The 15,443-nt window shown below is 36.7% G+C and overlaps 1 non-coding gene across 1 annotated transcript; it reads right to left on the bottom strand.

Annotated features, from left to right (window-relative positions):
* Nucleotides 1–7,844: 7,844 nt before the first annotated feature.
* Nucleotides 7,845–7,928, bottom strand: Trnal-uaa. Its single transcript has one exon. It is a non-coding gene; the product is annotated as a tRNA-Leu (tRNA).
* Between the last annotated feature and the right edge of the window lie 7,515 nt (nucleotides 7,929–15,443).

Genomic DNA, 15,443 nt, shown 5'->3' with positions numbered 1-15,443 from the left:
GTACTCTTTTTATTCGGCAAACATTTTGTTAAAGGAACGCATTCGTTGAAGGTATACTTAAATGTCTTAAAAAATATATTAAATGCATCATCCGAAGTAGATTGCGCATAAACTTCATTCCACTCTTCAGATAGCAATGAATTACAAAAACGATTATAATTAACGTTGGAAAACTTCCTTCGTCTAAATGTATTATCTAATTTGGCAACATTTCGAGTACTAGAAACTTTAAGTAGCTGAGCATTATGATATGATAGGTCTAGGTTAATATTAAGGACAGTGGACGAATATAGATTTTTAGTAATAAAAAAATTGTCAATACATGTTGCAGATGTCTTAAAAACACGAGTAGGTTCTGTTAGAGTTGGTAACAGAGCAAAGGCAGCAGTAATGTCTAAAAACGAGCTTGAATATATATTGTTTGTGTCTAAGAGATTAATATTAAAATCGCCTCCTATAATTAAAGACTTATTTAGGGTCGAGACTTCACTTAAGAGTTGTTCAAGCAGATTTAAAAATACGTTAACGTCTCCACTCGGTGGCCTATAAATCGCAATAACCACTAAGTTTAATCCTATTATCTCAATGCCACAAAATTCTAAGATACCTTCACAAGGTCGGGTGGGGGTTGTTAAAGTTTTTGTTAAGAGACCACATGATTTATTTTTCAATATAACAACTCCGCCGTTTTTTTTCTTACCACGACAAAACGATGATACTAAACTGTAATTTACTATTGACAATTGATGTATTTTCTCCTGCCGTTGCCAATGCTCAGTGAGTAAGAGAAAATCAAATGGGCAATGATTTGTGATTAGCTCTAGATCTAAAATTTTATTTGCCATGCACTGAATATTTTGATGTAAGAAGTGTAATGAATTATGTGAATATGCAAAAAACTCGCATATACGTTTATATGAGAAAGAACTGTTACTCAACTCGTTGAAACTATTTGATCGTTGGTATCTAAAAAAGAATTATTGGTAGCATTGCAATTAATGAATGTTAAATTTGGGGTAGATTTAAAAGTGATATGATTACAATTAAGCAAAAAATATTTACAAATGTATTCTACTAATTTAGATTTACCTTTTTCATTCAAATGGATACCATCGAAAGTTTGATGTCTATAATCTAGAAACTGATTTACGTCAATGAATTTCACAAATGAGTCACAACCAGTAGCGATGAAATGAAATTTATAATTAATCTTACAGGCTACATTATTAAAAGAATTATAATTATTTACATACGGCACAGCAACAAGCAAACAGTTCGTGTGTGAAAGAGAAGAAACAGTTTTTTCAATACAAACGTCACTAATAGATTTCTTACCTAAAGTGTCATTAGTTCCCGCCATTATAATAACGTGGTCATTTTTACTAAAGTTAGTAGTTAACGCTGAAACACCACTAACAGTTTGTTGAAATGTAGCGTTTGGCTTAAAGATGCATGTAACCGAATGTGTGGAAAGTGCATTGCGAAATTTGTTCGCCAAGTTCCTTCCATGGCTGTCTGCTAGAATTAGGACCTTGCGTTTCGTAATAGTAGGTTGGAAATCTTGAATTTTTGGAATAACTTCAGATGTTTGCGAGATGCCTACAGCTGAATGTACTTGTTGAACAGAGATGTTTGCTTCTTGAAGCTCTTCGAAAAGTGACTTATTTATTACGGCTACATTTTTTGATTTTGACTTAACTTTCCTAACAGAAGGAATTGCTTCTTCAAGATGCTTTTTGTCGGATATTACAGGTTCGGCAACAGAAGGAGATGTTACGACAGCATTTTGGGTTTGTACAGATATGGTACGGGTATTCTGACCAGTTTGAGAAAAGTTGTCCGCTTGTGAACGTTTTAACGCACGTAAAAATGGCGACACATTATGAGCTTGAATTGCTGCATCTTGAGTTTCTTTAAAAGTTTGAGAGCGCTTAGAAACAACCTCTACGTTTGCTTTATATTTAGTTTTTTGATCATACCTAAGATCTGATATTTCTCTGCAGAGATTTTTATTTTCCATTTCTAAGGAATATAACTCGGAAACAAGTCTCGAGTTTTCGTCGGTTAGGCAGTTCTTCATAAAAGTGCTTACATTCAAATTGTCATCAATTTCCTTACTGTTAATAATCGTTTGGGTACTTGCAGTGTTAGTTTTGATTTTAACACCTGTCGATGAATTGGTTTGAACAGAGGCGCTCTTACTATTATTAACCGTTTGAGTACTTGTAGTGCTAGTTTTGACTTTAACACCGGTCGATGAATTTGATTTTAAATTACATTGGTCTAAGATATCTAAGGTATCTAAGATCTAAATTATCTTTTGTCAAATTTTTGATCGTCATTTTCAAGTTGAATACAAGTGTTGTCAGCCTAGTATTCTCTTCTGTGAGTGAGTTTTCCATTGAAACACTTTCATTTAAATTTTCTTCGATCTGATTCCTTAGGGCACGATTTTGCTTAATAAGATGGGACATTTCTAACTGAGAGGTTTTTTGGAGTTCCCTGCATTCTGTGGAGCAACTGGTAGGATCTATTGAATCCATGTCATCAGTAAAATTGTTAGACATATTTATTAATATGAAGGAAAAACCAATTTGTTTGTGGGCCAGTATAATCGCGCAATCACATTTGCAAATTCCCAAGGTAAAACTTACTCGTATCAATTATTGTTTTTGCTGTCACTACAGATCAGAGACACTTTACCGCACTCAAGAGATAAGAGATAAGTAGCCGACGACGATAACGAAAACACCGTAACACAAAATACAGAAGAAAAAAAGGAGCGCACTAAATACGTCCGTACTTGACAACGAGAAAATTGGAAAATTAGGTGCTAGTGTCATGTGCAGGGAAAGATTATTGATACTAATAATAATAATAATGTTTCCCAGCTAAATCCCATTTTTAAAAACGTCAACCCACCAAAACACTTTACCATAAATTAAAATAACAAAGTACTGGAATTGACAATTTACTTTGACCAAATCGCGTTCGCTTATCTCGTCACATTACAATTATAAGAATAAACACGCACTTAACGAAAATTCGGAATAAGTTCAATACACAAAACAAGTACCGTCAGTTGTCTGCTACTAACTAACGTCTAAAGATTTAAAGTTGGGTTCTTCTTAACGTACCATAAAGATAAACAAATCCTTGTTTGAATCAAAGGCCATGCGCATCTTGTCTGGTTACCTTAATCATCTGTGGCTGAAATAAAAAAGTCTTAGGTTGCTTTCTGTAAATGCAAAATACTTCGTTGGCTTATATCTATCTTTCCTTTGAAGCTTTCACAAACGCGTGTAATTTAGGGTATGCTGCCAAATCTGTTCTATTTCTTAATCACAGCATTGTTTGAAGGTTTGAATGAAACTTTTCGTATTGTTTATAATAGGCTTCACTGGATTTGGATTTTGCACCTACCTACTTTTCTTCGGCTTTTGCAACAAGCCGGTGATTTCTATAAGCAAACGTCATGTAGAGGTATAAAATTGTTCTGAACATTCAATCAGAATCAACTATTCATGATCACCTCAAAAAATGTTCATTCATCAAATTAAGGTTAACACTGGCTGGCGAATTGGAGCCCTCCTATCTGATTATAACACAATTGTACTGTACAATACTTTATTTATAACAAAATATTATATTCAAACATAACTCTGTGCACATTGCACAAAACAAATTTTAATGTCACACACTTAAATGAAAAATTTCATAAAAAATACTCGTTACTTTACAAATTTGAACACCTTCAATGAATGCAAATAACTTCAGGCACTAACAAATAACCATACGCCTTAATGTGCACCTTGCTCGTTAAAAAACGACTAGAATCTAGACTTGTTATCGTTGACATATTCTAGAAACATAGAACGACGTCGGGTCACCGTCAAGTTAATAAAGGATTAGTTAACGGCAATACGGAAATAAGGCGATTGCCAATAGCACCCATCGCTTGATGAAAATCCTTGTGACTGGCTGGTTTTTTCAATGCAAAACAACTACGGCAGACAATGTAAATATGTTTATTACATATAATATGCCCTGGCGAGAGGACGAAAGAAAAAGTATGAAGAACAATACAAATACACACCGTGGGAATAAAGAAAAATGAAATAAAACTGGAACCAAACGAAACCTGGCATAAGAGGTCTGATGTAGAATTTGTATTCGGTCCGTAAATTTTCATATCAATACGATCGAATTGGCTTTCTAGCGATAAACCTCCATGTCGACGAATCAACATTAATATGTCTGTAATGTACTCGGATGCGGATTCTCTTGTACTCGGTTTCGAATTTCTTCTTCAAGCTTATGCTGGTACCTGTGCGGCGTGTAGTATAACTTGAATCAGCTTCTAATTACATCCTCCCAATTCAACCAGTATAATTTGTTATTACGATACCATAATAGTGCACGTCCTTTTGACAATTCCGGTAAGGTCTTTAATAAATCGGATTTCTGGTAACCATTGCATTCCCTTAATTCTTCTATTCTTTCTAGGAATGACATGGCATCTCCCGTACCATCGAATCTGGCTCTTAGTTCTTCTACGCTCCCATCTGCAGCTAACCCTTGCTTCGTAGCTTCTGCAATAAGTGCGTCTTTCTTCAATCCATATATCCAGCTAACCCTCACATCCGGGTCCTGGTATTCAGCTCCTTTACCCTCCATTATAATATAGGTGAGTACACGGTAATGATGATTGCACAAAACACCAATGCAGTACCAAGAAACTGGGACCAACACCTACCAGAAATAGCTTTCACTATTAATAGTGTTAAGCACGATTCTACACAATACACTCCAGCATTTTTAAATTTTAGCAGGGAAATGTTACCCACCAACACTTTCATAAGGGAAGTTCAACCGGAAGTAAATGGGGAAATGTTGCAACCACAAGAATATGGAACAAAACTAGAAACATTGGAGGAACTCCGACAACAACAAGAGAAGCTCTTGCACAGGCATTTGAAACTCAGAAAAAATATTATAACCTCCGTAGAAGTCCCTATCAATCCCGGGTGGGAGAAAAAGTTTACTGTCGTATGCATATATTGTCTGATAAAGGTAAGGGAATATCCAGCAAGTTATCCCCAAAATTTTGGGGGCCACATGAAATAACACGGATTATATCTCCTGTGACAGTGGAAATCAAAACAGGGTCCAGGAGGTCACAAAAGAAGAATGTCCACGTAAAGGATATAAAGCCAGTTGACCTCGAGGATGAGATTGAAATCCAGTCTAAAGAGCGCCATAACACCCCACCATCTCCAGAAAGTTTGGAATGGGAAACCCGCTCACAGAGGTCCCATATAAGGGAAATACACGGCCCATTAGATAGTATTAGTGAGATGGATCCAGTAACGAAAAGATCCCGACAAACGAAGAGGAAAATTCATCCATGGGCGCCCAGGAGGTTCAGTAAGGACCACAATCTACCTAAGGCGTACGTATCCAGAGGTATCCAGTCACCCAAAACTCCGCTTCCAACCAAGGCAATGGATGACCTGACGAGTAGATTGGAAAGGCAATTTGGAAGTCCGGACGTGCTTGGCATACAAGCACCGGAAAATACACCGCCATTTGTGAATGCAATCACTAATCCGGTACTATCTGAAAACATGTCTCCAGGGGATAGAGGAGTTAATGGTAACAACCCCGTCACCCATCAGTGGTTTGCCGATTTTATCCACTCCAGACGCAGACATAATGAAAATTTGTTGTCACAAGGTACCATCCACACACGGAATCTCTCAGCACAGAGTATACAATAGGAATAGGTATACAACCACTTCCGGGGGTCGCTGTAACCTCCGACAAGTTGAAGGCCATGGCCAACCTGTTAAAAATGGATAGGGGCTCCCCCCTATGTCCCCACATGTCAAGCCGACAAGCTCGCCGGAGTATGAAAAGAACTAAACGGCGTATTACTATCCCCATTGGAAATGGTAAGTTATAAAGATCGGGAAAAGAAGCTACCGCATTGGGTATGAATCGGACAGAGGACACCAAGGTACCGGCTTCCGAAGCAGGGGTGATATGTAAAGAATCCAATTATGATAGTTTTTATAATCATTTTACGTATTATGATGAAAACTATTTTCATTAAGTTCCGTGAGATGCCGCCACCTACCTTTCCGATTATATCAAATACCACTTCCCGTTAGTCCCTTCCCGATTACCATTTCCACATATTCCCCCAAACGTAACCGCGAGTGTCCAGTCTGTGAGAGTTTTTGAATTTTTTTTATTGAGCTCACCTTCCTTTCGCTCAAAACCTTTTACCAGCTTAGGCCGGTTCTTTGTACCATAGGCCTAAATTTCGCCAACCCTGTTATACCTCACCTGCTCCAGAAGCTTAGGCCGGTGCTTTGCAGCTACGGTCTGACTCCCGATAACTAACTTCCAGAAGCTCACGGCTGGTATTGTGTACCTGGTCAACTTCCACACCTCCTGTTATTCTAAACCTTGACAAACTCTTGGTATCTTAGGGCGGTACTTTGTAGCTATGTCCTGAGGACCATCCTGACTTTACTAATCCAGATTCCTATATACCTGTTGAGTTAATTACAAACCCGTTTCATTTTATTTGTCCAGTTATTTTGTTTTGTTTTGAAACCGTTTCATTTTTTTTAAGAAGAAAATTCTACAAAGGTAGAGTCCACCTATTGTATTATACTATATAATAAACCATAGGGTCACAGTCCACAGAGGCGTACAAATTTTGTTTAAGTTACATTGTTATTATTCTATTATTGAAGACCATTATATGTATTAAGCGGTATCCGCTTTCAATTGGTTTTACTGCCGAACCGTGCTGCGACTTGAGCTACCCGAACCAGCACTTTGAACTCTCAATTTTCCAACCCCGATTCCAGTAGCCGTGGAAAATTGGGAGCGTCATTAATGGTTGCTTGAATATTCTTTTAAAAGAGAGACTATTATAAAGATCAGCAATTTGATAGCTGAAAGATCTTTTACAAAGAGACGTTCTATGTTGAATAATTGATAGGCTTCCCTTTTGTCATTAGGGAAAAACAATACACATAAATCCTTATGTCTACTACTTAATGATAAATTAACCAATAACTTTCCTTTTGTATAATGTACAGGTTTCTTTTTGTAGATATTGTGCAGGTATAATAAAAATAATAATAACACAAACATAGCTTTTTTGATCCGCCAAAATTGAGCCGCGCTAGTGACAGTATCCCAATTAGAGGTTGAATTTTAGATTTAGCCTTCTGAAAGTTTCACACTTAAAGGATATAAATATATCCGCCCCTGACCATTAATGCCAGTCATTTCAATCACAAATAAAATCGCGCACTACAACGACAAACCTAACCTTGACGCCAGGAGCGAATCCTTCTTGGCCAATTAAACATTAAAGATATAACGAATTTCTCTTTTACAAAGTTTCTTGTTCAATTAATGATGAAGATTAATGTTATGCATTGAAAAAAAGCTTAATTTTATACGTTACGAGCAGTATTCATTCGGCTGGAAAATCTTATTTCCAATTTAGTGGGTTTGTTGGTTTTGCTCGGCATTTAATTTCATTACCATTTTCACAACAACTAAATTGATAATAAGAGATCGTAACAAAAACCACAATATCACGCCCGGGTGCTCTCTATATAGTAGATTTTTCATTGTGTAAAAACCGAGAGAAATTAGTTCCAGTACAAAAACTTTACTTCGGTGCCTTAAGCTTGTAGACGCCCACAGAAATTGTGTTTTATTTGCGCCGAAGAAATACGTTATCTTAATGAAATGGATTTATTTCTAACTCTTGCAAGTCAATTGTTATAAACATGAATTAAAAAAAGGGTTCTTGTCAGGTGTGGGGTTCGAACCCACGCTCCCTCTCGGGAACCAGAGCTTAAATCTGGCGCCTTAGACCGCTCGGCCAACCTGACGATTGAGATCGTCGTGTTTAATGCACATCAACTTTGCATTTTATATTTGTATTCATTGTCAAAGCTCTTTGTAACTACAGATATTAGTTTTAACCTAATTTTCTAATAAACATGATCAACGTATATTTCTGGTGCGCCTTTAAAACAATTTGAGACAAGCCAAATATTTAATGTGCAGAAGACGTTAAGATGTCTACTCTATAACAACTACCAACCTACTAATCATTCCTAGCTACACGTTTCAGAGTCTTGTTCTTTAATTATAGCGCGTCCAAACCTCCAAATTCAGTATGGGCTCTTATGGAGTATACACCTCCTTTACTATCTTTAGCGATTCCTAAATAACACTATCCTTGTCCTACAAGGCAACGTTGTCAATTGTAAATTGTAATTTCATCAGTCTGTCACCTGTCACATTTATATTGCTCTTGTTTTTCTCCGTAATTTCTTAAATTCTCGTACCGCATTTATTAAAAAATCGTTCTTTTCAGAACGCATAAATCATTTACAATTTACAAGCGTTTTTAAGGTAATGATGGGTTTTCCTATGATTTTGTCATTGAGGTTAACTTTGTAGAGTTTCCAATAATATGGAAGTACAAGGAGATGAAGCTGGACCTGCAAATATAAAACGACCCCAGGGGCAATATTTCAGCCGTAAAGAGAAACGACTCATCGTTAATGTTCTGAATTATTTCTCCTCAACAATGAACATTAGCGCAGCAGTTAAAGATGCAAGCAAGGCTTTATGCTGCATCAAAAAGGAAGAGCAAACTGTTGGAATCTCCAGTCCCAAAAAACGTATGAAAAGAAAGGGTGCCCAAGTAAATGATCGTCTTCGCATATATGACCAGGATATACAGTCTGTTATTCGACGTAAGGTCCACAGCTTTTTCCTCGAAAATATTCTACCAACAATGAATAGTATTCTGGCTTCCATTAATAGTGATGATGATCTACCAAATTTTAAACGTAGTACCTACACTACACAATCTCTTAAAAGATATTGGGTTCGAGTTTCAAAAGATGGGACGCAAGAGCATTCTTATTGAACTGGCAACATTATATAAATCACGTAAAGGGCATTGAAAACAACATGTGGATAGCAGATAATCTTCAAGACGATATTCAAGCTTTTGTAATTAACGTTACGGAATCTTCTTCAGATGATGATCCAGAATACGAGTCCAGTGACAACTGATGAACAGATATAATATAAATTGTATTGGCAATGTTAAATTGTGATATACCATTAAATTTTCGTAAAATTTTGTTTTCTTTAATCTTTATCAGAGATATGGAGTAAGCATGCATAATTTGTATTTTGAGATTGAGGTTAGGAAGTGTGGTTGTTATACCGTAAAAATCATCTACGGTAATATAAAACTACAGGCACTACATCAGTAACATATGTTTGGCAACCATGTACTGTTTTCCCATAAGCTCCATACTGAATTTGGAGGTTTGGACGCACTATAGGATATAAATTGGGCACGCAAGAGACAAATTAAGGAATGTTCCAATCCGAGTTCCAATCCCTCGTATTTCGTTACCAACAGGACGATCGCCCGAACTTTAGGGTGCGTTTATATTCTGGATTTAAAAGTGGTGGTTTATCCAGAAATAGGTATTTACAAGGATGGCAAGCTTTAGCTCAATTGTGTAGCGGAGAGTGCCATAAATTCATTACAAAAAGGAGCTGCTGAGCATTTTTTAAATAGAAAGTTAGTACCTACTGATTGTTTATTAACAATGGATTAGTATGAGGAAGTTAATTGTCCAATTTTCAGTACTCATGGTTTACTCGAAGATTGTGGGATTTGATTAGTCTATGATCGGTTAAAAAGGCTCATCGTAAACATGGTCAGCAAATATATCCTCAATATCACGAGGAATGCATTTCTGCATTTATTGTTTCTAGCGTTCCAACGAGCTATGTTACGTTAGATCAAGTCTTTGAGTTGATGTTAACTCTTAAAGCCAATCAGGAAGATTTTGCCAAATTTCTCAACCTGTGCTATGAAAAAATCGATGATAACTGTGCGATACTGAAATCGCAACAAATCAAAATCGACGAATGTTTAGAGAAGACCCAACATTTAGAAGGTGAAAATAAGCAGTTAAAAAGATGTGGTAGGAAAGCTGAGGACTAAAATCAATGATCTGGAACAATATACAAGAAAAAACGCTGTATAGAAGTTATGGGTGTACCAGAGGCCAGATATGAAGACATACCTATTTCAAGTACATACTTTCTTGTGAATCCTTACATTGGCAAGAAACGTTCAAGTTTGAACGGCCGAAAAAAATCTTGTTTTACGTTTACACAAAGATATTATGGTGAGATAGTAATCTGAACATAATATTTCTCTATCAAGTATACTTACTGATGTCCAATATGGTCCTTGGTATGTATCGTACTTAACTATTATGTACTTTTGTGGGGCAATTAAGTTTGCAAAAAGAATTGAGTGGTAAATGAAACCAACACAAGCGTTTTCTTCAAGTAGTTTAATGGATTGTTTGAAAACCACGCCCCAAACATACAAAATTGCGGACCTGTGAAGTGCGCCTTGTTTATCGAAAACCGTTCAACGGTCAGGCTATTAGGATAGTTAAAATAGAAAGAAAACTGTAAGAAATGTTAAGATTTTAATATTTATTTTGTCGAACGCTAGCGTGCGGAGTAATTTGTCCAAACAAGCTTTGCAAGCTTCTCTGTCTTTCAGGAATTTTGTTTAACGTTCTTTCCATGTGTTTCGGAATCAAATCTTGTCATTGGTGACCAATTAGTTGGGTGTTTATTCGAACCCATTGTTCGACCTGGATAGAGTTTTCATGTTAGATGTTTCTTTTGTGTCGGGTGTTGGAAGTTGGTCAAGGCTACTGAGTCTCCCAAATTATTAACTTAAGTCAATATTGGGATTGTTTTTTGTGGCAGTTGCCGAAAATGTAGGAGAAGAAATTATAATAATTCTCAAACATACCTATGACAAGCAGTTACGAATGTGCCAGCAGTAGCAAATGTTAATTCATTACGAAACAGTTGGGAAACTGGAGTTGCTTTTAATAGGGACTTAAGATCTCAAACTTAAAAATTGGACGTTCCGTAGGTCCAAAACTTGTCGTACCACCTTAACCAAATCATAGGTATACCTCATTTAGTTTTCAGTAAAAGTACCAAATCGTAATTATTAAATTCAATTTTGCTTTACAATACGCAGTTAATCATAAAATCACCTTTGAGCTTTGTATATCCATATTAGAGTCGACCCAAACAAATTCCCCAATTTATGCTTTTCCCCCTTTGAGCGTAGTGAACTTGTTATTGAGGTAAATCCAGCCGAAATTGTAGTCCGCGTTAAAATAAAGCCGTTTTAGCCACGCAAGAGGTAAGCCGAGTTCATGCGAGAGACGCGATGATTTATTTTCTAATAAACAATTTGTTAATAAGGATCATTAATCAAATTGTACTTCAAAACGTGCCTAAATATCATCTTACAGTCAAAGCACACCATTTATTACATTGCTAACACTGAAACTAATGTACGGTGTTTAGGTCGAATTTATGGAGAAACAACCATCCCCCGTAATCTCAAGGGATAGCTAAATATTAAGGATATTTTATTAGCACGGATTTGGGATATTAAACCGGATACGTTTAAAGAATCTGCACAAAAATTAAAGATAATGGCCTTTTTAGATTAAGCGCTTTAATTAATATTGTTTCGGGCCACGTAAAATTTAAAACTATGCAGGCGAGCGCAATGAAAAATTTTGTCTATTTAGAAACTAACGCCCTCAGGTGTATTTGAGTGGGAGGGTTGGTGTGATGTATGACAAGAGCATTAGCGTTCGTGTCCCACGGGTCCTGCAGTAAATCATATCACGTGCGCCAAACACCAATTCGCCCTATTATGCTGCACCCCAACTAACATGGGAACACCAATTTACGACCAAGAGTTATATGCAAAATAAAAATCACAAATACTCCACCACCAATAAAATAAATTATTCATTGGGATTCCAAAAAAAGCAAAAAAAAACAGCAGCCGTGTTAATCAGCGTTGGAAGGACGAATAGGATTGCACTGTAAATCAATTCAATTACGTTAAGTACCTATACACCGTGATTAATATTTTATTTGACTGACGCTTTTTCTAGTTTTCAAGGGACGTTGAATTTCGCTTTACTTTAGAACGTGAAATAATCAATCTTCTACGTTAAGACATAAAACAAACATTGACAAATCCGAGTGCTTTGACATTTTCAAATTGAAACGCAAGAAACTTTAATTTGCTTAGCTTTTGAGTTTTAAAGAGAAAACGTGTTTGTTTTAAAAGAAGCGGCCAACATATTATCAAATAACTCGCAGGTTTTTTTATAAACTAATTTCAGTCGCTTGAATTAATAACGTTCTTTCAGCAAATATTATAGTAGGCTATACCATCAAAGCTGTTTGAATTCATGTTAATATTATGATGATTAAATATCATCTTTCAGAAATGTGGTAAAGTTTTAGAGATTTTCCTCGAAATTTTAATTTCCTTTTAGAAGTTGGGAGGCCAAATAAAACTCGCGTAGTTTAAGAGTACACGCAGATAAAGGTTATGCACCTTTAGAAGAAGGGTTTTAATAAAAGCTCGGTAAATCCACTTTTAGATTAATACCCAACTCAAAACCAATTTATTTACCTAAGTATGGGGTACACAAAAGTAGTTTTCATCTGAAGTCAGGTTCAGTATATTTTCCTAGGGATATATTCGCTGTTAGATAACCAAGATTTACTCTCCTCCACAGTTTATTGATAAATTCAATGCTATATTTAATAGCATTCAATTTACCGATGAAACAGCGGTCAGCGTTAAGTGGCCTTTACTTGATGCTAGTAATACTAATAGGTGAGACATAGGTATATTTAGGGTAAAAAAAAACTGTTTGTGTCAAATACGATTCAAACCATTAACATATTAAGTTAGTTCCTCTCATTTTTCCAATACAGTTTTGGTACATGGAAAGCTCATTCCTCTTTCAGCGAATTATCTGTGATTATGAATGTACTCACGGTTAGAAAACAGACATCTAATTTAAGAATTAGAAATGTCACGAGCATTAGGAGAAAGTAGGGATAATTTAGAAAGGACAAAATTACCGCTTGTCATCATCCTTGCTCCTAATATTCTGTGATTATTGCTTTTCGAAAGAGGGAAAATCCGTGAGGCTTGTAGAACAATTGAAGAGCTCGAGGCAAGAAGAAACCTAAACCACATTTTTTGTCATTTTACTATTTGAGTGAATTTATATTAGGATAGAAGGTCTTAAGCCACAAAATAAATGGTGTGGTTATAGTGCCACAGATGACGTCACTGCCTTAAAATACCCTTGTCGACAACTTGTAAGAAAGCCGAAATTTTTCAAACAAAAAGGTCACAAGCCACAGAAAAATCAGTATGGCGACAACTTATCCAGTGCCGTTCAAGTGAAATCGGGTGAATTTTATCGAAAGAAATAGTAGTTCAGGCTCGTATTTTAACTATTATACGATTATTCCGTAAAGGACAAGGAATATAACCTAGAAGAAGGAGACTAACGGAAAACTGACAAAAGACGAGACGTTAGCGTAGGACTGCGAGAGCGATAGAGTGTAACGGGAGCCCACGAGCATATTTAAGTAGCCGACAGAATGCTCGAAACTGATCTAAGAAAATTCCCATCTCTGCCACAGATGAAAAATTCACCTCAACCCAGGTTCGAACACCCGGCCTTCCGGCTATGTATCCTACCGTTCTACCACTGGTATTATGGTCCTGACTGGGTATTTGCGTGTGAAGGTTTAGAGTGCCGACTGATCACGCCATAAAACGAAATTAATGGGATGTACGTGACAATCCGACCGAATCAGATCCATCGTTATTCGGTGCACATGGTAATTGCCCTGTTTGTGGAAGTTTTCCGTTAGACAAGTCCAATGTTCCTGACGAACGGCATTCCTGAGGCTGCGGTTGATGAAAAAAAAAAAAATTCTATTGGTAGGTAGAACAGATTCAAAGTAATTTTTTGAAGATAGTGGGGACTAAGTCGTTGAGAGCGAGCCGGAGAGATTACGCGTTAGACCATGCAAGCATCGTGTTGTGCGGTCAGAAAGTTAAATAAGCGTCCACTTGCAGGGTAGTATTTTAGTATTTTGCGCCATAGTTAAGCCGCGGGGTAAGAAATAAATCGTGGATTACGGCCAGCGGAAGTGATCGCGAATTTAAACTTCTTGACCCTGAACTTCGTAAAGTGAACAGTAAATAAACAGTATATTGTAAGCCGGCACCGCATTTCACCATTTGTGCGGAGATAATTCATTTTCATGGCCAAATTAATATTCCGACGGATTGCGTAAATTGTGCAATCTTTTGAAATTTTCTACAAAAAAACCAAGACAAGTTTCCACGAATTTATGTTTCTTTGTTCGCTACCTAACTGAATCAGCCGTTCGACGCATCGGTGGCGTTAATTTTTCGTTCAGCCAGATATCATAATCAACGCCTCAACAACCTGTTTGGGGAAGTAAATTAGGAGGACAAAGTTTTTGTGCGTCACATTGTTTCCTTTCGTAATTAGTGTTTTTGTGTACCCGGATTTTATTGTATTTTTGTAACTCGAAAAGTAATTTTAAGATTTCTTAACGTTTGTTTAATTTTTAATCGATTGCATATGCGTGGTTTGTTTATTCGAACGCTGTGATCCAATTTTGTTAAATAGGATTTTGTGTTTAATTTCTTTTTGGTCGCAGAATAAATTGTGTTTCCGTAAAATCATGCAAGTCGTGTGTTTATTCGATCCCTTCAACGATTCAGAGAGAGGTCTCAAAGACAAATTATTTTATTGGTCCGTTCATTTCAAGTACTTTCAAAACTTACTAAGTGACCTTTTTGGAGTTGAAGGAGCTTGATCTTGACCATTGTTTGCTTGGAATTAGGGATTTAAAGTTAAAATCGAATTATTTTTGCCGTGTCGGGGCGCGGATGTATACTGAAAGAAACTCATTAAAGAGATACCTGGGTTGGGTTTGAGGTGTTGTATATGGCCCGAAATTAAAGGGTCACAGCAATACACTCACCTTTATTTATATAGATACAACGGGGACCCTACTCTGAACCGAAAAAAAGAAGAAGGAAGGAAAGAGCCGAAGCCTAGAGACTGTTTTGATCAAATGAAATTAGCGACAGTAATACGCAGAGGTGCTACGAAAGGTACGGGATGCTCAAAGATGAAGCAAGGGTGAAGATCGCTGGGTTTACAAGATCAATAGACAAAAACATACTTCAGGTGGAAAAAGGAGCTGGAAGGGCTGATGTGCTAATGAGTTCTTGAAGAAAATACAGTAATAAAGAAGTTCGCAAGGACTAAACTACCAGTGAAGAAGTAAGTCGATTACCAAGGGGGCTTAAGCTCACTAAAGGCGGCAGAGAAGGACAATATGCAAGAGTGGTGTTTGAAGAAACGAGGCTACAACGGTCAGAATAG

Source organism: Photinus pyralis, unplaced genomic scaffold, assembly GCF_008802855.1.
Source record: "Photinus pyralis isolate 1611_PpyrPB1 unplaced genomic scaffold, Ppyr1.3 Ppyr1.4_unclustered_Scaffold3030, whole genome shotgun sequence".
Taxonomy (NCBI): Eukaryota; Metazoa; Arthropoda; class Insecta; order Coleoptera; family Lampyridae; genus Photinus; species Photinus pyralis.
Note: the sequence above shows the minus strand (reverse complement) of the source record. Positions and strands in the feature narration are given on the sequence as shown.